Raw genomic sequence first — 25,323 nt, 5'->3', positions numbered from 1 at the left:
AATTAATAACAGAAATGAGAGGGAACACTCATGTGCTCGAAAAAGTGTTTTTCCTTTCCATGTATTAGCTCATATAATTCCTACATTGACCCTATGAAGCTAGAACGAGTATTTGTTTATTTGCTTGTTTATTTTTACCTTCGTTTCAGAGATAAGAAAGGAGAGGCAAGTTAGTATCTTGCCCGCGTCCACAACTCCAGTGAGTCTGGCTGTGGGCGCCATATTTCAAACCTTCTCCATGGCTTGGTATGAAGAATGAAGCAGTAGTGTTCAACAGAGAAATCTACATCCTTTTCCTCAGCCTTTATTTTAGTGTCTTTTTTTATGTAAAAGATTTTTGGGAGGAGGAGGGGAATAAAGAGGTACATAAATTCCATCAGAAGTACTTATATAGACAGCCTCATTTTTACCATTTCTTCGCTTTGCCACTCCAGCATTTTAAGTTTATGAGTCTCAGATTTGTGTTACAATTCTTAGGAGTATTCAGTGTAGATTTAATGTGAAATGCGGTTAGAGATTTTGACTGCTGTTCTTATTTGTTAACTTTATTAAAAGTGTGAACCATAAAATTGTTTAATACTGAGTAATGAAGAGTGCCTGCATAATACTATTCATTGGATTATTTTTTAAATTAGTGTTTTTTACATTCAAATTTTATAATTCATTACTAACAAATGTTTCCTGTAATCCACATGTATGTAATAAAAGTGTGGTCAGGGATTCTGGGTGTTTTACTCCCAACAACCACAGGGCCCTGCCACATAATTGGTGCTCAGTGAGTATTTCATGAATGAGTATCCATCATGAACAGAGGAATGATGAAGTTAACTGCCTTGAGCTTACTCACATGTATGATTTTGTATGTCCTCTATTATGAAATAAATGTTCAAGGTTATTGATAAAGAAAATCAAGAATAGAATGGGAAGCAGCAGATGCTGAGCAAATCATGTCCTTTCGCAACTCCCTCCCCCACGCTGGGTGGTTCTTTTGAGCTCCTGGAAGGAGGGATCCTTCTCAGCTTTCTCTTCATTGCCAGTACTGACAAAGCATGGGGCTCTGTAGGTAGGTAGTGATAGAGTGAGTGAGTGATTGGACGGACTGAATGACATAGCTCGTGTCCTTTTGCGGACACCTAGTATGAATAAGGTACAAGTATAACCACTTCAGTGTTTGGGGAACGTGCTACCAAAGGCTTAAGGCCAGAGTGAGGACCACGTACTTGGGGAGCAGTGATCTAGCATCTCTGGATTGGGTGCCACCTTATGGACCATGAAGTCTTTATTTAGACCTCGAGGCCATGGGCACTATGTTCACTACCCTCTGGGACTTAAAGTTTTTACAGCTCCACTGCCAAGAAATCACTTAGCCTTTGCTCTATGTTCCTCTCTCACTCGAGGGTAGGTTTGTCGGAGGTTGGCTCAGTCCATTGGCGCCTCACACAGCCAGACTTGGTTTCCTAAGACAAGGCAAGCTTTCAGATATTTGAGGATTACTTTCTGGCTTCCAGAGGGTACTCTACGCCACCACACTACTTGCGGGGATTCATATCAGTGTTCGGGACTTGATTGACTGCCCCCGCTCTTCCTGATGGCTGGCTCTAGAGCTGGTCTTTATTTGCGTATGTTAATCACTCATTGGGCGGCAGTACTAAAACAGTATTGATGAATGAATACGTGTTAGTCTCAGGAAACTTTCCAGTGACTTGCTATGTAGCATTCTGTTCTTAGAACAGGGACTCATTGAAAAGATCTTGAGCATTTGATTGCTTGATCTCTACCCCAGTTCCTCTGTTTCCAGCCACAGGATACAATCCTTCACGTGCATTTCCTCCATGCACACGCTTCCTGTGGTATCTCCTCCTCTCTTCCGGTCACGTGTCCATTGCCATCGCTCCAGCCTAATTCCTTCGTAGCTGACTAATGCCCCCTCCCCCTCATTTATCATCTCCTGTACCTGTTTAGTTCGGTGTGTTTTGGAAAGTATATAGTCAATACACTATTTGTAAAAGTTCTTTAATTTTTTTAACAGAAGCTCCATAACCTACTCCCACCTCCCCACATGATGACACAGGGAAACAATGCTACAGGCAGACAGTGACAACAGGACACCAGGAAGTGCCTGAGAAGGTCAGCCCCACCTTGACATGATGGGGGTGCAGGGATTTTGACAACATATATCAGCATTCCTAAGAAACATGCAAGTCCAGTATATCATTTGATATTTGAAATATATACAAAAGTTAGGATTAAGAAGTAGGTATTTGACTACAGAAGTTATGAAATAATGACCTTGAATAACAATTAGCAATCACAACACTAGTTATCACTATATAAGTTATCATATTTTCAGTCTCTGTTTTATGTTTAAATTCCATAGAGGAAAATATGTACAGTAATACCATGAAATTAAGCAATGTTGCTTTGTAGGGCTCCAAAGGTTTTTTAAGGAACACTTAACAGTGTTTTTGTAACTGTAGGATTTAACTTCCAAGATGCCAGGGTTAATGAGTTTGTGTTAGCATACCTACACTTTCTGTGAACAAAATTAGCTTACATTTCCATAATTTCTCTTTATATGTGTTGACTGTACACAACTAGTCAATTTGGCCATTAAAAAACCAAAAATTACATAAAATATATGATTATTTAGAATCAAAAATTGAATTATGCTCATTTTTTCCCTTAAAGGTGGATTTGTGTTGTGTAGAACTCATTCATAATTCAGGGATAGTAGGCTATACCATATGTGACAATAAGAAGGATCATTACCTTTAACAGCTGTGAATTTTTAATGAAGTGAAAACATGTACAGTCAAGGGCAACAATGTTTTGTGTTGCAAATTTTTATTTTCCCACTACCAAAGGCTACCATTTATGAAAGAATATTGGTTTATTCCTTATTAAGCCCTGATGCTTCTGGAATAATAATTTAATTTCAATATTTCTATCTCTGTAGGATTCTACTTATCATTTGTGTTAAATATGAATACTTAATTTTTCCACACTAGATAAAATTTGAAAGATGCCATTGTCAATTAACTATTGAATCGGAGGATCAAATTTATTATATCTAAAACTAAAAATAAAAGATGTCTGGGTAATGTCAAATATTGGGCATATTTGTCATGTTTCCAATGACTGTTTTTCTTTAATCAGTTATATCCTTTTATCATTCCTTGGGGAATACTCTATTTCAAATTAATTCCTCGGAGTAGTGTTGATTTTGTAGTACAGAGCCTGTTTCGGAAACTTTCTATATTAGTGTACAGTGAATTCAGTATTGTAATGAGTAAAGAAATTTTTTTTTTCAGTTTTGGAGCTGTAACAGTCATACTGTTTTTTAATAGGATCTGTGCCATGTATTGTCTTCATTTTAATGTGTCCTACTTGTAAAACAAGTGGGAATGTTATTTGGGGTTTAGCTATACTTATCTTGTCAATCAAATTCCACTTTAAAAGTAAGTAAAATAGGAGTTATTGAGTACTATGTAAATATAAAAATATACTGAATCAAAAGTCAGGGTACGTTGTTGACTAAATCAGGACAAAAGAGGTTAAAAAACCTGTCTATATCTATACTGATAGGCAAGACCCATGGAGAAATATTTAGAATTGCTCTTTTATTTCACTTCCCTTTTTTATAAATAATGTGATTTCACCATATTACATGGTGCAGATAATATAAGACTAGGCATGAGGATTTCTTACATTTAAAGATTTTTTATTTATTTATTTGACAGAGATAGAGACAGCCAGCGAGAGAGGGAACACAAGCAAGGGGAGTGGGAGAGGAAGAAGCAGGCTCATAGCAGAGGAGCCTGATGCGGGGCTCGATCCCATAACGCCGGGATCACGCCCTGAGCCGAAGGCAGACGCTTAACCGCTGTGCCACCCAGGCGCCCCGATTTCTTACATTTAAATTCTAGCTCTCATATTAAATCATGATTAATATTTTGCAAGTCATTTATTCAATATGGAGTTCCTAAGGCCTTCAGCTGACCTAGTGGACAAGAGAATTCAGGACGTAATTTCCGTGTATTCTGTTTGACATGACTTTTACAGAAAAAGCAGGGCACTGTAGTCTCAGCATTTTGCATCAGAATAAAGTCTTGATAGTCTACAACCAGACAGTGTATTTCTTCTCCTTTGAAGTATTTTGTACCCTTTAGATTTCTGTCACGCTTACCAGACAGTGATCGAACCTCTCAAACTCATTTACAGTTTTTCTAGAAAAAAGATCAGGTCTAATATTAAAGTGTGTTAGTTGAGTTTAGTTCATTAAAAACAGAATTCACTGTTGAAATAGTTATAAAGTTGTCTAGTAAAAATAGTGGTATGGAATTTCCAGTGTCTTTTCATAATTCTTATAAAGACTATAAATTTTAAAATACTTCTTCAAAAGTATTTGCCACCTTGAACGAAAGAGAAAATTCAACATCTCATGATGTTATTGAGTTTAACCACATCAGTAGTTTCTTGCGGAGGTGGGGGAGTGTGGAATCTTAGGTCAATTGAATAACGGTTGTCACTCAAAATTATTGTTTTTATCCTTGCACGCTGATGGAAATTACCTATCCAAATTAAAGAGACGTGGGAAAATTGGGGAGGCTGATGAATCTCAGCAATAGGAAACTTTCTCCTCAGTGGATATAATAAAGCAGTCCTTTGATATCATTATCATTTTTGTCAAACTGAAAAGGAACAGTCTAAAGTAATAGAGTAGGTTACTTAATTCATGCATTCACTCAACAATTAGTGAAAATGTGCTTTGAACTGGGCGCCATGCTAGAAATAAGAGATGTGAAGATTACTAAGATGAAGTTCTGCCCTTGATAGGTTCAGATTATAGTAGAAAAGTAAAAATAATAATAATAATAATAATAATAATAATAATAGTGGTAAGATAAGTGAGTTGGAAGTACATCAGAGAGAGGATACAAAGTCATAAATTGAGTTCAGAGAATGAGGATGAATAGTGGCAGTAGAGAGAAACTAAAATGAATGTGGTTTAAAAACTGAAATCAATATTGTTTCATAGCCATCGACATTCTAAACATGGAATGTACAACCATGGCCAATTCTCCTCTTTAAGTTAGGGAAATGAAAAGAATATGAGAAATCTCAAGCAGAACTTTTGCACGATTATGCAGTTCCATAACAAAACTAAGGATGAAATTTCTCTTAAATCTATTCATTGCAAGGAATGACCTCGAATATGACAAAAGTGGGGAATTGTGGGGCATGGTGGCAGCAAAGCCGCCGGTTGCAGGGGGGAAGCTGGAAGATGAGCTTCATGGTTATGCTGCGATTCTCCACAGATGCATGCAGTGATTGATAAGCTGCAGGAAAGCGTGCTTATGAGAGGGGCTTGCTTGCTTTTGTTGTGAAATCACAACACTATAGAAATTATTCTAGAGAGGTATTGTTTACATTCAGTCTTCATCAGTAAACCAGTCCTTCTGTGATGTAGGTCAGTGGACTTGTGATAAACACAAAGCCATAGGTGAAAAAAAGCCAGAGTGCACTAGTCTTTGGTTATCACTGTGGTATCTGTCAAGGTCCTGTACGCGGAAATGGTGCTTTTACATTTCCCCTCTGAGTGGCCAGCCCTCCGTAGTGCTTTTTGCTGAATTCTCTGGCTTTCTCAACCTCTAGATGTTGCCATGCCCAAATATTCAGTCTGAGAGCTCTCTTCCTGCTTCTCTCCTCCTGCCCATCCCCTGGCTGACCTCTGCTAGTCCTCCGAAGCTCATCACCAGGTAGATGTGAGAGCTTCCCCCACCCACAGCTCTGGCCAGACCTCTCCCCGGAGCCCACGCTTCGTCTACATTGGATGTTTCGTAGGCATTGCAAAGGAAACATGTCAAAAACAGAACTTCAGTATCCATACCCAGCCCTTTCACTCTCTTTCTCCCTTCAGTTTGCTCAGTGTCAGTAAATCACCCTATAATCTCACCATCTGCCAGGCTCAGAATTCTTGGGATCATTCGTGTTTCCTCCCTTGTTCTCACCTTGCATGCCCAGTCCTCTAGAAAGGTTTGCCAAATATGCCCCCAGGATATATCCCAAATCCTCCTCTTCACCGTCTTCACTATCCTTGTCCTTCCATTAGATGGTCCTTACATGAATTCCTAACCAGACCCTGCTCCCTCCCTTACCATCCTATAACCTGTTTTCCTCAGAGTACCCAAAGTAGGGGTTGAAAGAGAAAAGAACGAGCATCATCCCATGTTGAAAACCCTGTCTCCCCGTTGTCACAAGGGCTCCTTCAGTTTCCTTACTTTGGCTGTGTACCTGGTGGTCAATCCACTGTGGCCTCTGCTGACCCCAGAACTCACCTATCACTCAGATGCCCCCACCTGCCACTCTATCGTATAAACTATTCTTTGGGTCCCTTGGGCTTCCCAAATTTATTTCTGCTTTCAGGTCTTTGCTCTTGATGGCTGGTGCCTTCTCCTTTTACAGTCTCTGTTGCTGTGTTACCTTTCTCAGAAGCACTTTTGTTGACCACCCAGCCTGGGCTGTCGCTGTTCATATATGTCTCTTTCACTCCCTATCACATGCTTCGCTGCTTGGCACACAGTTCTTTCATGGTGTGCTTTGTACTTTTCCTCGTGGCCCTTACCACTCTGTGATTTCTCGTTTATGTGTTTGTTTTCTTATTTGTTGACTGTCTCCTCCCTGCCACATGTGAGTTCTTAAAGGCATGGACCTATTCTTTTCACTACTGAATCCTCAACACCTAGAAAAGGAATGGCCCAATAAGTATGTATGGAGTGAAAGAAAGAGTCTGCAGGTCCGTTTGTTCTTCTTTTTTCCACTTTCTGAGGCTTTGAAGAGGTCACCAAGAAATAAAGAAGCTTCAGAGAGCTGAAGAAACGCCTTACTCATGACTTTGATACCGTCTTCTGAGAACAAATCATGAGAAGTGTACATTTTTTAGAAGTCGGCTCTCCATATTTTAGTAACTTTTTGCAATCTTTAAATCACATGCTTTTTGCCTTTCTTTTTGCTCCTTAAATATCTATATGTCAAAATAGAATTTGCAGAAACTTAATGTTAGCACTTTGAAAAGCGTGCAGTAGGGAGAAAACAATAAAAAATGCATACCGTTCGCTCACAAACACAACACATTTTGTATGTTGGAATTAGGGATTAATGTATGAATAATCCTTCCAAAAGAAAAACGAAAGGTAAGGTGAAAGAGTGCTGTGACTGCAGATACTTTTTTTTCAAGTATTTACAGAATATAGCACCATTTGGAAATGTGCTGTCGCTGCAATTATTTTAGGATAGGGAAGAATAAGAAAAAGTGTTCTAATCATCAGACTCCTTAGTAACATGAAAAAGAGGCATACACAAGTGGAAAGCTTTTATTGGAACAAATGTATCAAGAGTTGACATAAATTATGGTGAATAAATCCTATCACTGTTCCTACATTTTCCTTTGTAGCTCTGTGTAATAATTACCTACTCCCTACTTGATTCCTATTAAAAGAGCTTCTGTATGTGTAAGTGATAGGATTGCCTAGGACATAGTAGAAGACAGTTCTGTTTAATTATTGGAATATGAATTCTGGATTTAAAATGTGTGCGATTGAAGCCCAGGTTCACCTCTTTCTAAGTGTGTGCCCCTGGCACATTACTCCATATCTTCTTTAGTGAAACAAGAATCAGTAAATACATGCTTGCCTTGTAGGGTTGTTTGAAACATTAAATGAGATAATCCATGTAGAACACTTAATGTCCAGTGATGAAAAACTCCTAATAATGATAGCAAATATTACTCTATTTAATCTCATCTTTACAGTTACTCATGTTATCATATATATATTTTAAGATTTTATTTATTTATTTGACACAGAGAGATCTCGAGCACAAGCAGGGGGAGCAGAAGGCAGAGGGAGAGGGAGAAGCAGACTCCCCGCTGAGCAGAGAGCCCGATGCGGGGCTCGATCTCAGGACCCTGAGATTATGACCTGAGCCGAAGGCGGATGCTTAACCAACTGGGCCACCCAGGCTCCCCGTTATCATATATTATTAATTGTCATCTTTCCCGTGATGCAGGCTTCAAAGATTGCCTTAGATTAAGTTTTCATTAGAAGAATAAGAAAAAATTGCATTAATCTGTTATAGATCGGTTAACAGTCTAGAGCAGTGTTTTCCAATATAGGTCATAGATCTTCCATAGGGGAAAATCAGACTGCGTTATTTTAACACTTTGAGAGATGCTCCATTGAGCAAATTTAATCAGGTTTCTATACATTGGGACTTTTCAGAGACTTTAAAATGTTAATGTAGGGCTACCTTCCATTTTTCTGGAGGTTTTAAATCTTTACAAGAGTGTACTTAGTGCCTATGTAACTAAAAAGTTGAAAGTGTTCATATGCACCATGATTTTCCAAGAGGGACATAAATTGTGCAAGATTTTTCAAAATTGGGAATGTTTTTCCCTCAGTGGGTCTACTGCTCTCTCAGTTCACGGATAGTGAAAAAGTGATTGGTAAGACAGAGAATGTTCTTACAGTGAGGTCTGGGATCCTTTCTGGCTTATGAAGCATCTCATCGGCAAACTTGAAAAGCTTGGCTTTTTCAGTATTAGATTTATATAAAATGGATAGTGGAATTTAAGATGAAACTGAAGGTAGGCTATAATTTAGACCTTTCTTATTTCACTCATCTTTGAAAGAAGCCTTTTCCTGAGGTTTAAAGTCAATCAAATAGTATGATTAAAGGAAATTGGTCAATGTGCAGAAGAAAACTCATGAGGCTTCTACTTGTCTTTTCTGGGAATATGTCTTACTTCAGTCGGACGTTTCTATCTTTGTAAAATAAGTAGCAAAGCATAGTGGTACCAGATGCACCCTGGAGCTCTATTGTCTGGTCTGTACTGACTAGCTGTGTGACTCTGGTCACATTACTCAACCTCTCTGTGCCTCAGCTATCTCATCTGAAATTGAAGATAATAGATACTCTCTCACAGGGTGTGATGAAGATTAAATGAGTTACTGTTTTTAAAGGATTAACAGTTATTCCTGGCCCATTCCTGGCACTATTATAAATAAATTAATTAAGCTGAGGAAGCCTATGTCCTTGCTTTTCTATTTATTTTGCATTCTTTTTCCTCTGTGTGTCTAGTGTCATACTCCAAAGGACATGTTAGCAGGAAGAATGTTCATAGTAGAAATTCAATTCTGCTACTTTGTCTCTGGACAAAGGGATGGTTCTCTCCCTCCCTCCCTCCCTCCCTCTTTTCCTTCCTTCCTTCCTTCCTTCCCTCCTTCCTTCCTTCCTTCCTCCCTCCCTCCCTCCCTCTTTCCTTTCCTTTCCTTTCCTTTCCTTTCCTTTCCTTTCCTTTCCTTTCCTTTCCTTTCCTTCCTTTGTTTCTTTGTTTCAAGGAGAGTTGACACACAATGTTATCTTAGTTTCAGTTGTAAAATTTAGTGATTTAACAAGGTTATACATTATCCTATGTTTAAGTATAGTTACCATCTGTCCTGTTACAGTGCTGTTAGGATATCATGGATTGTATTTCTTATGCTGTGCCTTTTATTTCCTGATTTACTCATTCTGTAACTGGAAGCCTGTATCTCCCACTCCCCTTCACCCATTTTGTCCAGCTCCCAAACCTCCTCCCCTCGGGCAAACAGCAGTTTTTTCTCTATATTTATAGGTCTGATTCTGCTGCTTACTTGGTTATTCATTTGTTTTGTTTGTCTTAAATTCCACTTATAAGTAGAATCCTATGGTATTTGTCTTTCTCATTCTGAATTATTTCCCTTAGCATAATACTGTCTAGGTCCACCCATGCTGTTTCACATGACATGATCTCATCCTTTTTATGACTGTAATCATCCACGATATTTACACACACACACACACACACACACACACACACACACACACACATATGCACGTCACATTTTCCTTATCCATTCATCTATTGAGGGACACTTAGGATACATCATATCTTAGCTATTGTAAATAATGCTGCAATAAACATAGGGGTGCATATATCTTTTTGAGATAGTGTTTTTGTTTTCTTTGGTAAATACCCAGTAGTGGAATTATTGGATCATATGGTATTTCTGTTTTTAATTTTTTGAGAAACCTCCATACTGTTTTCCACAGTGTCTGCACCAGTTTGCATGCCCACCGACAGTGCACGAGGGTTTGTTTTTCTCTACATCCTTGCCAACACTTCTTATTTCTTGGCATTTTGATCTTAGCCATTCTAACTGGTGTTAGATGATATCTCACTACTGGTTTCGGTTTGCCTTTCCCTGATGATTAGCAATGTTGAGCATCTTCTCATGTGTCTGTTGGTCATCTGTATGTCTGTCTTCTTTGAAAAAATATCTATTCCGGTCCTCTGCCCATTTTTTAATCAGATTATTTGGGAAGTTTTTGTTGTTGAATTGTCTAAGTTCTTTATATATTTTGGATATTAACCCCTTATCAGATATATCACTTGCAAATATCTTCTCCCGTTCAGTAGGTTGTCTTTTTGTTTTTTTGATGGTTTCCTTTGCTGTGCAAAAGCCTTTTATTTTGATGTAGTCTCAGTAGTTTATTTGGCTAGAAGTTATTAGGGATTCTTCCCCAACCCATGATTCTGGGGATGGCCAGACAGGAAAATAGGTATTTTGCTACCCTCCATATAAAAACATATGATGTTTGTGCTTCATAATGTGCTGTATTAAAGCAAGAGGAAAAGTTGTATCTCTTAGTGGGAAAATAGATTCAGAAATCTTCTAAACATCTTGTTTAATAGCATTACCAAACTCTTAAAACTTATTTCCATGTTTTGGTGCACAGCTGTAATTATAATAGTTAAGATGTAACATGCACTGCACGAAGTGTGTTCACCATCTAACCCTCACTATAAGCTAATAAAAGAGACATTGTTGGGGCTCCTGGGTGGCTCAGTCAGTTAAGTGTCTAACTCTTGGTTTCAGCTCAGGTCATGAACCCAGGGTTGTAGGATCGAGCCCTGCGTTGGGCTCCCTGCTCAGCGCGGAGTCTGCTTGTCTCTCTGTCTCTGCCCCTCCCCCTGCTCACACTCTCTGACTGTCTAAAATAAATGAATCTTTAAAAAAAGAGAGAGAGAGACACTCTCATTATTCCCATTCTACAATGAAGAAAAGCAAAGAAGCTAATGACTTGTCTAACTTAGAATTAGTATGAGGTTAAGCTGGCTTACAGACCTAAGAAATCAGACTCCAAAATCTGTAGTTAACCACCTTACAATTCTGTTTCTCTTCACCTCATGACTTTAGAAGAGTCACAGAGCATTTGAGAGGTCTAAATTTATGGTTTGTATATCTCAACACCAATTTCCCTAAGGCTGAGTAAACACTACAGATATATGTACGTGTGTGTGTGTGTGTGTGTGTGTGTGTGTGTGTGTGTATGTGTGTATTTTACCGGTATAATTCATCATATACCCATGACACTGGATCACGATGTCCATAGCAGCATTATTCATAATTGCCAAAAAATGGAAACGGTCTAAATGTCCATCAACTGATGATTGGATGAACAAAATACGACATATCCATGCAAGAGAACATTATTCCACCACAAAAAGTAACCAACTCCTCAGATATGTGCTACATCGATCAGGAACCTCAGAAATATTATGCAAAGTGAAAGAAGCCAGATATAAAAGACTACATAGTATATGATTCCATTTATATGAAATAGCCGTCAAAAAGAAATCCATAGAGTTGGAAAGTAGATTATTGGTGGCCAGGAACTGGGGGTTGTAATAGGGCTTGACTGCAAATAAGCAGAAGAGGTCTTTTTGAGGGGTGATGCACACCCTAAAGCTATAGATGGTGTTGAATTTTGCTCAAATCTGTCAATTTAGTGAAAATCATTTACTAGGAAAGAATTGTACACTTAATGGGTGAATCTTGTCATATGCAAATTATTCCTCAGTAAAGCTGTTTAATTAAAAAAAAAAAAAAGAGGATAAACCTAATCATAGCCCAGAAACTAAGTGTTTTGGTCCCATAGTTTAGTGATAAAGATAAAGCGGACTGAAAATCAAGTTCAAAAGTTGATAACATTATAATTTTCACATTTTCCTGCCCTCTCCCCATAATTTGTAGAATAAAAGATTAAAAAGTCATTTTTTTTTACATTTAGCCTCAAAATAAGTTGGCAATAAAATAGAAAGTGTTATTTCTTTAGAATTCAGTCATACACAGTTTCCCTTTGATATGTTGAACTGTGTATCTGACTTCAGAAATAAATTAGGTTTCTGTACCTCATTTAAAGCTTGTCTCTTAAATAAAAATCTTTAAGTGGAAGTTGCACTATGGCATTAGATTCATGTGGAGAGGAATCTGCAAACAGTAGAAGGAACTCGCTATCTTTACTCTGGATGGGCCATTAATACACTTCTTTCAGCCAGTGGCCCAATTTTATTATGTTCTGTCCATTGATTTTTTTTACTCATTTCTACTTTGTGAGGTATGCAGGGCATTTGATTTTCATTTCCCCTGTTTGCAGATTAGGCAACAGAAGCATATAGGGATTTAATTAGGCCTAGAACTCAGTTGCCCCAAATAGTAGTCACGTATAATCCATAAATGATCCCAGTACTCTGTACTCATTGTTTGAAATAATAGGTATTTAATAGGTGCTGATTGATGAATTTAGTGGATTACACATGGTAGATATGGTAACTACATTCTTAAGCAATTTCATGACTATCATCTTAAAAGATTCCCTTAACATTTTGTCATAAGTTGGAACTGCAACAGTAAGGATTGAAAATATGACTCGGTACTGATGCATTGTAATAGCCTTCGCTCTGCGTTATCAGGCATCTTACATGGGCAGATGGGGAAAAGTATGATCCCACACAAACTATACCCATTTAAAGATAATTTTCCTAAGTGCATCATTTTTCATCCCTGGGCTTCAAGCTTTGTGAAAAAAAATTAGGGAAGCATTATAGGTTATTTAGCTATTGTGCTGGCTCTCCATGCATCAAAACAAAAGAGCCACACTCTGCTTACGAAAGGTAGAATTGGGCTCTGACATACCTCCAAGTGATTCTCCCCCAGGACTCTCCTGAATGGGTACGTTCCCTGATGCTGCTTAAAAGCCTCAGGTCTCAGTCTCTTTCTCATGGACTCACCAGTTGACTGTTAGCGACAGATTTGTCAAAAGCTCACAAATCCATTCTCTCCCTCTTTAGTCCCTGTCTGAACAAAATAAAAGACCCGTTAGGGTGTTTTCTTGTTTTGTTTTCAGCAATATCTCTTGACCTATTCTTAGTTGAAGTTACATTCCTTAATTGTCTTCTCTTTCTGTTATCCTTATGCTGCTGGGTGGGTGTTTTTCTTCACAGCAACTCGGATCCTGTAACCATTTCTTCAATTGTTCCGTTATCTTGTGAATTTATGTTCCTTACGTGAGAAGATGGATGGTTCCCTGGAAGGCTGAACGTCAAGCCTGGATGCTTTGTTGTGTATTTGTGGCCCTCCTGTTTTCACTCCATGTTTTTTTGTATTCAGAAATGGATGTGCCGACAGCAAAGAAACAAAGATGGGTATCTTTTTCCAGAAAGCAGTATGCATGGGAGCTATGTAAACATGTTTCTGGTTACACTTACTTTGTTGTTAAGACAGTTGTTTCTTACATAGAAGTGAGTCTGAGTGGGGTGGACTTAACACAGCACGTGTGCTGGCTACTTTGCAGACACTTGTTAAGGCTCTCTGTGCACATGGTAAATAATAGATTCTGTTTCTGTTGTGTGTTTCTGGCAGCGCCTGCCTGGCACTGTGCTTTTTCAAGTCCAGCAAACATATAAGTTTATTGAAGCTCTTTTCCCCTCACTAAGGCTGTAAGGGGGAAAAGATACAAAATGTAGGACAGAGGGATTCGATTTCTGTAGGATAAAGCAGATTTTCGTCTCTTATTTTGTTGTAGGAAGTTGTATCTATGTCTTTGCCCTCCAAAATTAAGCATCTTAAAGGTGGGAATCTAAACACATTTTTTCCCCTGCTTTTTTAGATACATTCGGTTTTTAACATGCTTGCTTGATTTCTCCAAGTGCCTGTTTCTAAAATGCAAATTTAATGTGCATGCACGGTATTCCTATATGCCTCCTGACCAGTAAAAGGATCTTAGAATGTTTTAATTCTTCTCACTACCTTACTTTCCAATATTTTAGGCTCAACTTGGCTTAAATGCCTTAAAGCAGTCATTTTATGCTTACGGTTTTATGCTGACTAATTTTTATTTAGATTTACTGATATGTCTCCCCATTTCTTTGTTCACTGTTACTTCACACTCATTTCTGGCTCAGTTTCCATATTCCCAAAGTACATCCTTTAGTTTTTTAGATAAGAGGAGCTAGTAGAAGCCTCTCGTTGTTTTTGCTTTGAAAAATATGTATTTGATCCTATATTTTAGATTTCCTAGGCAGAGGATTCAAAGCAAAGAGTTATTTCGACTCAGCCTTTTAATAATATCAACCCATGATCTTCTGGTGTCCGCTGTAGCATCGAGTCGTCTGAATTCGGCTGTTGGCATAACTACTATTATTTAGCAGTTCATCTGTCCTTTCATTTTGGGTGCTTTCAAGAGCTTCTCTGTTCCTTGGTCATTGGCCATTCCATGATGACAGCCCTCGGGTGTGGATTTTTCTTTTTGAATCACACTCGCATCTTGTTTTTTCCCCTCATATGCAAGAATTCATGGTTTTCGTCAGTTCTGGAAAATTCTCAGCCATTCTTTCTTTAAATACTAACATATTCCCATTTTCCCTTTTTTTTTTTTTTTTCCATTCTCTCATCCGTCCCCCGCCCCCAGTCTCAGAACTTCTTTTAAATGTTGTTCCTTCTTGGGATGCCTGGATGGCTCAGTCAGTTAAGTGTCCGACTCTTCGTTTTGGCTCAGGTCATGATCTTGCGGTCGTGAGATTGAGTCCCACGTCAGGCGCCACGTCAGCTGAGTCAGCTTCAGGTTCTCTCCCCCTCTACCCTTCCTCCCACTCACATGCAAATAAAATTTAAAAATGTATCATCTTCTTACTCTATCATCTACATCTACATAAATATTAAAAATATATCATCTTCTTACTGTATCATCTACATCTCCTAGCCACTTTTTACTATTTTCCGAATCTTTATATTACTCTGCTCTACTTCCTTGTCAGTTTTCTAGTTCACTGTTTTCCCCTTCAGCTAGGTCTAATTTGATGTTTAGCTTGCTTATATGTTTAGTTACATTTATACACAGTGTCTTTTTCGATGTTTATTTTTTTAATTTATATCTTTGGTCACTTTAAACATACTTATTTCATACTTACTGTCTTTTTTTTTATTATTATTTTAAGCTCTTAGATTTCTATTTCTGTAGTTTGCTCTCTGTACCGGTACTCAGTCATAGTGGATTGCTTCCTTATATGTTTTGTCATTTTTTTTATTATAAAGTTAACTATATCGTCAAAGTATCCTAAGATCTGACTTGCCTCCACTTCTTCCAGAGACTTCTGTGCTATCACTAGCTCACTGCTAGATACACTTTTATAATTTCCTGGCTTCGAATAGCCACAGTGTGCAGATTCCATACATTTGAATCCCAAATCCAGGTAAAATTTTTTTAAAGTTATCAAAAAACAAAAAACAATACAAAACAAAACCCTGTACTTTGTTTTCCTTGAGTCCATGGTGCAGAACAGCGTCCTCATGTTCTCCATGAAGTAGATCTATTTATTTGTTTCCTTGGCTCCGCATTCAGAGAGGGTGTGGCTCTTGCAGGGCTCTGTTCCGATGCATGTGTTGCTACCTTATTATCTGTGGTCCACGTTGAGGGTCAAGTCCCAAACCCCTTGATTACCCACACAGACAGCCCCCTTCTTCTTCAGCACAAGGTTTGTTTCTGTACTAGCTCGCCAACTTCCATATCTGTCCCTGCCACCTGGACGGCCCCTTTCCTTTTTGAGCAAGTCTAAATATGCATTTTAGAGAAGTTTCGGGCTTTCTGGTCTCTCTAGTCTAGTATATTGTAGGACACAGAAGTTGCCCAATCCCTTCGTTGTGTATGTTCTCTCTAAATGTTCAAGACTCACCCACAACTAAACAGATTTTTAATGTTTGGACTTAAGGCTTATCATAAAGAAGCCAATGACCATAGAATAAGCTGATAGTGAAGATTTATTTAAAACCTAAAACTTCAGAGGGAATTCACGGGACTCACAATAGACACAACCTCCTCTTTCTACATCACCGAAGAGCTGGTATTTTAAAGTTCATGATTCTGGGGCATATTAAGAGCCCTAATTTTATATGCACATGCGTAATATAAACTGGAATACTCCTTTTCTGCTGAGCATGAAAAGAAATAGATTGGAAGGAAAATAATTTACCGTATGAGTTGCTTTTCCTTGATTTTTTTTCTTATTAGATGAATCTACTTCCTCTGCCTTTATGTTTTCCTATTTTTTGCTGCTTTCAGCTCACTCTCTCCCACACACTTTAAAAAAAGATCTTTCTTAAAAGGAAGCCTGATTTAGCAGTTTTGTTGTTGGTTTGCTCTAAAATGCATGCAAAGTAACACATAAAGGCAAAGAAATATTAAGGTGCCGTAATATTATTATATCATCCTCCTTGTTAGAAACTTTAGCCAGATTCATTAATTCTTCTTGGTCTCCCCCTCCGATGTTGGCAGACATCATAGCCACCTTTTTTAAAATAGAGAAATGACATCACAGATAGCTTATTTCACCAAGGTCATTCATGAATTTATTAGCAATTACAATATTTTTAAACAGAAGTATATCCAAAAGCTCTCTAAACAATGTATTTGAGCCAGTGTGTTTTAAGATAATTTATGACACATAGAAGCTAGAAGAATTTTGATATTGGTGATCAATAAGATAATATCACTGTGAACCAGGTGCTGTTTCAAGACTTTCTGTTTATTTATTCATTTAATTCTAATAGTCCATGAAATTCTATTCTAATCCCGTTTAAAGGCCGGGCTCTCTGAGAAGTTAAGCTCCGTCTCAAAGTTATGTAGGTAGGATGTGGTGAAGCTGGGATTTATGACCAGGTCATCTGTAGTATAGCTCCACGGTCCGGCTGTCAACTATTACTCTGCACTGTCTCTTGCTTCACACACACACACACACACACACACACACACACCCTAGTATACACACACAGCAACACATGCACATTCTCACACACACACTTCAACACAGACAGCCTGTGGTGTGATAATTATCTTAGCAATATCTCTACCTCTCTCTTTCTGTCTTGGTTGATCTGATTAGGAAGGAAAGAGGCAAAGCCTTTCACTATTCAGTTTATAATATGACCCTAATTAAATGAATTATCTGATCACTGGCAAATATTCCAATCCTATTGAAAGGTGTTATTTTAGAGGCCAGTATTTCATAGGATTGAAGCCAAGATCTGTCTGTGCAGTTAACTTCAGGGAGCTCTGAAATCATTACAACTCTTAGTTTGTTTTTATGGAAAAACAACAGATTTTATTTTGAATTCCAGTTTCTAGTGACTTAGTTCAGCATACATGCCTTCTACTAACTCAGAAAGACATCATTACTAAGTAACTTATTTCTTGGTGCTTAGTTATCTTATACATAATGATTACCTATTAACCAATATTTGATATTTAATTATGATTTTTAGATTCATAAATGATTTTTTTTGTTTTAGTATTTAAGGGGTTTTGTTACTCGAATTTGTTTAAATCCTATAATTGTTTGGAAAGAAATAAATCTTAATTATAATCAGTTTTCTAGCAAGAAGATTACAAAAATGGGAATACAGTCTGATGAAGAGGAAGAACATTTTGCTCCTTGCGTGATATATCAGTGTAGATTATATTCTGTTCTCTTCTCTAGTTTGACTGACTGGACTAAGCTTAGCGAAAAAATCTATGGAAATGCTTTGTGTAGCCTCAAAATCCAAAGTCCCCAAATGATGGTCTCTTCTCTGATCTTCCTTCTTCACCTAAAAATAGTCTCATAGCCATTTTAAATCAACGCCACTGAATTAAAATTTGTGACATATAGAAACTACAAGGATTTGTACATGGATGGCGTTAACATACCCAATGCCATAGGGACAGAAAGCACGAGACAGGCACCCACACAGGTTTCATGACGATAGTCCTTCTCATGCTGCACCAAGACCTTGTAATTCACGGTCTGTGCAATCAATCACAATTGATTCTTAGGAAAGTATATTCTTAGGACAGATTGTGTCTTATACACTAACCATTCATACACGGATAGAGAACTGGAATTACATTTAGAATGGTTGCATGTGCCTGTGAATGCAGCATTACATAGGGGCCAGAGGTAGAGCATGTATTTTCCTGTTCCTTTTTTCACAGGATAACTTTGGGCCAACTCTTTCATCTTAGTAAAAAGTAGACAGATAGTACAGTCAAATGACCTTACTACTCTCAAAAAAAAAAAAAAAAAAAAAGTCAAGACAAAACAGAAGCAAGCCCAGCCCCAGCTGGTCTCTGCTCCTGTGTCTGAGCATCTCACCCACAGAGGCACGGAGAGGCGTTCACCCTGCAGGTTGAGTTCGCTTATTGCTTTGGCAGGTTTCGCTTTGCCATTCGGCGAATTGGCCATCAGTGACTTGGCTGACTTCCTGCAGAACCTGGAGGCAGTGAGTGAGAGAAGTAGCCATTGCCTAAAATTTTTAGAAAGACGCCCTTATAAGGTAGGGGAGCCGAGTCAGGAGGGGTGGAGGTGGAAAAGGAGCGGGAACTTCGCAACAAACAAGCAAACCAGACAAGCGCTACGGGCAAGGAGTTAAACAAAACTCGCACCCAGTTTAAAATGATGATGAGACTGAGCAAATTATGACCTGTCTTCTCTACATGCAAAAAAAAAACAAAAAAAAAAACCAAACTCTTTCTTGATATATTCATCCCACAAATGTTTACTGACAACTATGTGCCAGGTAATGTGTAACACACAGCTGGGGAGTCAACCATTAAAAATCACAGTACCGGGTCTGGAGGAGCTAACAGATTAATGGCTGAGACAGACAAAACCAATAATTATCATGCAGTTGAAGAATTGCATTGTCACGGTTTCACACAGTCTGCAGGAAGTCTGGAAGGGTCCTTAAGCAGCAGTCCCTCCCATAAGCACGCTCTCCATGCTCATAGAGAGGAAATAGAACACTATCCACGCCTCTAGATGGCCATCTGTTTGCCCTTCCTCGGTAGGGACACCTCAGGCTTTCTTCTCTTCTTGTTGACCTTCATTCCTTCAAAGGAACAATTATAAGAAAACGTCACTGCTGTCTCTAAGAAACATGCTGGGAACAAGTCATCCATAGCTAGCTTCACTCTTCATCTCCAAACTGAGTAGAGCATTAACCTGAAGCTGTAAGGATGACGTCCTTTGCCTGTTGATTACATTTTTCTGGTTGTCCCTAGAGCCTCAAACTCAGTATGTGAATCCTGAGCCCATGTGGTTTTCCACCCTTCCTGTCCCCAGCCATGTCCATTCTTCCCTTACTAGGTATGCCATGTATTCCCCATCCTTACACTCCATCCAGAACTGTCGGTGCCCTCTGAAACCTTCCTTTCTTCCTTACCCTTCACATCTCATCAACCACCAAGTGCTCCCTGTCCTACCTCCCAAACATCTCCACTGTTTATCCCTTCCTTTGTTCCTTTGTGCCTTCACACTGTTGCCATTTCTCACCTGGGCGATGGGGACAGCATTCTTTATCATCAGCCTTGGCCCTGTCTGCCACCACCTGGTCCTTTGGATATTTTTACCTGCAAATCTGAACTTCTCATTTCCCTGTTAACAGTTCTTCAACTTCGGCTTATTTCTCATAACAGCAATTTTCAAGCCCATTTTTACTGGGCAGACTCCTCTTTCAAATGATATTTTATGTACTAGCTCAACTGCATGGAGCTGATTCGATTGACATTTAATGTGGGGGGCTGGGAACATAAGAGATCTCAGAAAGCTCCTTACCATCATGGCTTGCTGGGTGACCCAAGGTACCTCAGTGTGTCTGCAGAGCAGAACAGCAGCTTGAAAATCACCAGTCTATAGAAAAAATATAAGCTCCCTTGGGTTACCTATGAACCCTTAGTTATCCACCTGTCTAGGCTCATCGCCTGCCCTCAGCATCTCTATGCTGTGTCCACACCGAGCTGTTGCTACTTCACAGGCATGCTGAGCTCTGTCATGTGTCTGTCTTTGAATATCCGTCTCTCCGTCCAGAATGTGAGCCCCTGACAAGAACGCCAAATAACTGCCTACTCGTCCTCTGATGCTCAGCACGCATTATCTGTTCTTGTCACACCCTCCTCTCTCCGCTCCCCAGACACACTAAACTTTTCCTCTTCTATACACGGCTGCCACATTACACCTTCGCCTCTGTACTATATTGCTTTGTGATTCATGTCTTACCATCTGTTTCTGCAAGATACTTGAGGTCCCTAACCAGGTCTCCATTCTTGATTTCTCAATACCTGGCAGAGTCTTTCAGCCTGTAGTGGGTGACTAATCATAAATATTTGCAACATGAATAAATGGAGAACTTCTTGAGTTAGTGTCATTAGAGTTGAGTTGATTTCAAAGATACATACACTCTTAAAGCATTTGATGTAGTTATATGGTCCTTTATTTTGTTTTAATGGAATAAGAATTCAAATGTCATGTTGGTGATAATGAAATGTTTGAAAGCAAGAAGAAATATATAGGTAAAAAAATAATAAACAAGAAAAAAACTTAAGTTATCATATATTGAGTGTGAAAATTTCTCTTTTGGCTTCCTTAGGTTATTAGTAATAAATTTAAGGCATTTAAAGAGACCCTGCCCAGTCCCCAGCCCATTCACAGTTTCTCTTCTCTGTGTGCCTGTCCTGAGAGTGTGAACTGGCCATCAAAAGTCACCCCTTGTGATTGTGGTATGTCCAGGTTACATTCAGGCAACTATGTCCAGACCGTGCTGGAAAATGGAAATACAGTTAAAAAAATTACTCATTCTTTTGTTTTGATCAAAACACTACAAATCCTTAGTAAAGTGAATGGTAAAATATACCTATAGTAGTTTATCTTTTTTCTTCCTTAAAATTATTAAAATTTATTTTAAAAATTCATATCAAGAACCTGATGACTATTGTACGGTATGTCCTGAAAATGTCAGTTGGACCAGTGGACCTTCACGGTGAGCTCAGCTGGTGATCTCTCCCAGGTGCGCCTTCGGTAAACTGGGATGAAATGGGTGCTGGGGAAGTAGCCATGGGAGTAAAGCATTTCATGGAAGCCATAGAAACTCTGGAAAAACTCAGAGAGCTGGGTTCCAAATCTGTACATTCTCGTACCAGCCGTGTGAGTACTTGGGCCAACCACTTAGCTTCTCTCATCTCTAGTTTCCACTTCTGGGGAGTAGGAATGATAACTCACAGAGTGAGCATCCACTGCTCTAATGTACTTAACGTGCTGCGTTTAAGTCCAGGCATACAGCAAGCATTCAGTAACTGCTGGCTATTATTTGTATTTGACTCCGACACATAGAACATGGGTCCTCCGAGAAGCTCTGATGTGTGTTAACAGGGCTGCTGTGGGAAGTAGGCCAAAGGAAATGCCCAAGTATGCTGAGTGCAAAGAGCTTGGAAAATGTCAAGCTCCAATATTATAACAAATACTGTTTAGTTTTGTTCATATTCTTAATAAAAGTGTGCGATGGGAGTTAAAGACGTATAGGGCAGATGGATGGCACAGGTTGATGCCAACAGGGAGAGAGAACAGGGCTTCCCACGATGCTGACAGCAAGCCATTGCATTTACACGTAAGTCCACAGAAAATTGAATCACATTTATATTTTCATTTAGTGTTGCCTCTTGGGTCAAAATATTTCATAAACTTCTGAGCTGAGGGCCAGGCCTATCTCATTTTTTATGATTCAGAGTCATATTCTTCATTTGACCTGGCATTTGGAAAGGCATTCCAGTCCCTTTCTTTGAGTAATGGATGGTGCCTGTTTTCTCACATAGAATATTGTCATTGAGGGTATTTCAAACAGTGAAATAACATTGCTGGTTTATAGACTTCAGTTGGTTTGTATTGAGAGTTCATAAACCATACGGGAATTTAAATAACTTGAAATGAGACCTTTGATAGAAAGCCTTCTTACCTGACTTTCATTTACAGTTAAAAGATTCATCTCAACAACCGATTCATGTAAAGCTAGCTGTTGACAGAAATAAAATATTTATTCCTGTGGCTCTTTTCCGACTAGGTGCCCCCAACATTTGTACGTCTTGTCATTTCTGGAGGGTGTTCGATATTTTCCACTTTTCTGACAGCTGTACCTTTTCTCTTCTCTTTAAAATTGTAGATTACTTGGCTGTGTTTATGGCCTTACTACGTAGACAAGATGTGAATCCTTTTTTACTAAATGAAAGATTCATGAGATTGAATACTTTTCTCTTTGTCTTTTTATATCATCATAAGTATCAGCCTGTGTGTTACAGTGTCATAGGAAGCGCATTTTAATGGACCTTGTTTAAAAACCTGGAAACACACACACACACACACACACACACACACACACACAGTGAGGAAGAGGGAGGGAGGAGGAAGAGAGGAGACAGAGAAAATGTGAATGAAAAATATTTTAGTTAAAATGAAACTTTAATGGTCCCAACTACAATTTTTGACCAGCTACTATGAGCAAAAATCATGATAGATACTATGGAAATAATGAAGAGAAAAAGACATACACCCCATCCTCAGAGTGTTTGAGATTTGGTAATGTAATATGTCAGTATTTGCAGCAAATAACTGGCTTAAGCAGAAAGGAACATTCTCAAGTCAACTTAATAAGGGGTTTGGGGATAGGTATGTCTGTGGGTACCGCAGGATGGATGAAATCAGTGGCCCAAAGGTATCATCAAGAGCTGAAGTTCTTTTATTGTTCCACTGTGTCATCCTTGGTTTTGGTATTATGCTCACTCTGATGACTAATTATCTACAGTATTTCCAGACATTACATCTTCAATACCAATGACCAGAAGAAGAAAAAAAAACATACCATGTAATCTTGTGGTTATCTTCCCTAAGACAGAGGAAATCATGGTGCGGGGACCATGATTGATTTAAACTGGTCATCGAAGTGGGAGAGGTGTTCAGGAGTTCCATTCCTCCAAATAGGAAGATTAGTTGAGATTGCAAATAAATGTTATACAAACCAGAGAGTGATGCATATTACAGAAATACTACTGAGGTGTTATTGACATGTAGAAACGACGTGGGGTTTAGCAATAGGAAGAAAAAACGAGCGCTATCCGTTTGCGGTTGTGCAGGGTAGATCAAGAGAGTGGCAAAAAAAAAAATTCAGTCACATTATTGAAAGATGTTATTACTAACTCTTCTATCATAACACCTATCACAATTGCAGCCAATTATTCATAAGATTTTTTGTTTATTTTCTGTTGTTTCTGTACTGGAACTTCGTAAGGACAGAAAAAATAGCCATCTTATTCATCAACGTGTCCGTCTCTTAAATGAATCAAAGAATGAATGCATAGCCTTGGGGAATGTGTAGAATTTTCAGCTGGTGAGAGGAGGACGTTCCAGATACAGGGAGCATCATTAGCAAAGTCCTAAGTCAGGAAGGCTCCGCCACCTGTCTGATGCTTAGGGTGAGTGTAGTAGAAGAGTGAGAACCTACCCTGGGATGGTAGGCGGAGGATGAAATGCATGGGTTCTTCTTAGCAGTCATTACGGAGAACAGAATGTTTCAGAGTTGGTTGATGATATGGTAAGAGCTCTGCTTCTGGAAGAGAAACTTGGCAATGATATGTTAGCCTGACCACAATGGGACAGAGTGGGTACAGCACTGGCCAGAGGCTGTGTCAGTGGCCAGGAAGCTACTGAGATCCCGGTTTGGGGTTAGCAAAGGAACAAAATTGCAATAAATGCATGTCTAGCAATATTAAAGATGGGAATTGAGATGGCTTATTAAAATGTAAACAAGGGAGGCATGCCTGGGTGGCTCAGTCGGATAAGTGTCTGCCTGTGGCTCAGTCGGATAAGTGTCTGCCTTTGGCTCAGGTCATGATCCCAGGGTCCTGGGATCAAGACCCGCATTGGGCTCCCGGCTCAGGGGGAGTCTGCTTCTCCCTCTGCCCCTCTCCTGGCTTGTGCTCACTCTCATTCACTCTCTCTCTCTCTCAAATAAATGAATGAATAAAATCTTTAGAAAAAAAAATGTAAGTAAGAGAAAAGTGAAATAACAATGGGAAGACCAAAAGAAACATGACACTGCAATTGTAGATATCAGAAGCGGGCATTACGTTTTGTTGTGTTTTCCCTGCTTTCGTTTGCAGGGATATGGGGAGCAGAGATTGAATGTGTGGTAAGAACAGGCAGCGTTCTCTTAGGCAGAGGACTGGGTTGCAGATCCCTGAGGCTGCCATATAGGAGACGTTCAATGCCAGACATTGAATTTAGAATGACAGTAACAGTAATCAAACTTGTATGAAATGTTTTCTGAAATCAAGGAAATTATAAGTAATTCACAGGAATCTCAGGAGAAATTTACAGTAAAAAATTAGAGTAGGATTAAGACAGAAAAGGCATAGGATGAGATATTTTAGAAAAAATATTGACGACATTGACAAGCTTTGCCGCACAAGTGTTCAGTTGTTGTCTGGGACGAGTCTTGGCTTTAACCATGTATTTGTAGAACAGAAAAGAAGTTTTGTGCTGTTTTCCAGTCTTCCCTCTTGCTTTTAAGTAGATGACAATAAAACATTCCAGAAACATAAAAATCTTCTTAGGTTTCGAAGAGATTCCCCCCCAGAAAGGAATTTTTAGAAACTGAGTCACTTTATATTTGGGTGATAAATATCAGTGTTTGCCAAGAAAATTTTCTTCATGTAATTTACGTTGGTATAATTAATCACATACCAAAATGTAAGCTTTTTATTTTTTTATTTTTTGGTCTGAGGCTTGATAGATTGCGTTTGACCAATTCCTTTGACGGCTAAGTCTTATTGAAGTCTGTTATAATATCAACCCTTCAACTTGTTTCTTTAATAACTCCAGTCTCTAATAATTCCAGTCTCATAAGTACAATTTTAAAAAACCTGTAATTGCTTTTGGATGACCTCTGAACCTTCTTTAAAAGCTTACATAATCCTTTTAAATTCTGTATAGTCTAGAATAGGCCTTTGTAAAATTATCTGAATGTCATACTTCATTTTAACGTTATTTCCTCAAGTACTTCACAAAAAATGAGCATTTACGGGTAATAGGAGGAAGTTACCAGATTA

General features: G+C 38.7%; 1 protein-coding gene across 2 annotated transcripts in view; it reads left to right on the top strand.

The window, feature by feature from the left end:
• The window catches only part of PRR16 (proline rich 16), a 180,199-nt gene that overhangs the window by 115,853 nt on the left and 39,023 nt on the right, over positions 1 to 25,323 (top strand). Inside the window, exon 2 of one of the 2 annotated variants that reach the window (XM_040622553.1) lies at positions 2,030 to 2,127. The exons of the other annotated variant lie outside the window; for it this stretch is intronic. The gene's annotated coding sequence lies outside the window, so the exon portion shown is untranslated. The remainder of the gene's footprint in view (positions 1 to 2,029; positions 2,128 to 25,323) is intronic. 2 annotated transcript variants of the gene reach the window in all.

The sequence above is a fragment of the Ursus maritimus genome, unplaced genomic scaffold, assembly GCF_017311325.1.
Source record: "Ursus maritimus isolate PB19 unplaced genomic scaffold, ASM1731132v1 scaffold_5, whole genome shotgun sequence".
In the NCBI taxonomy this organism is placed as follows: domain Eukaryota; kingdom Metazoa; phylum Chordata; class Mammalia; order Carnivora; family Ursidae; genus Ursus; species Ursus maritimus.
This window is presented reverse-complemented; position numbering and strand designations above follow the sequence as displayed.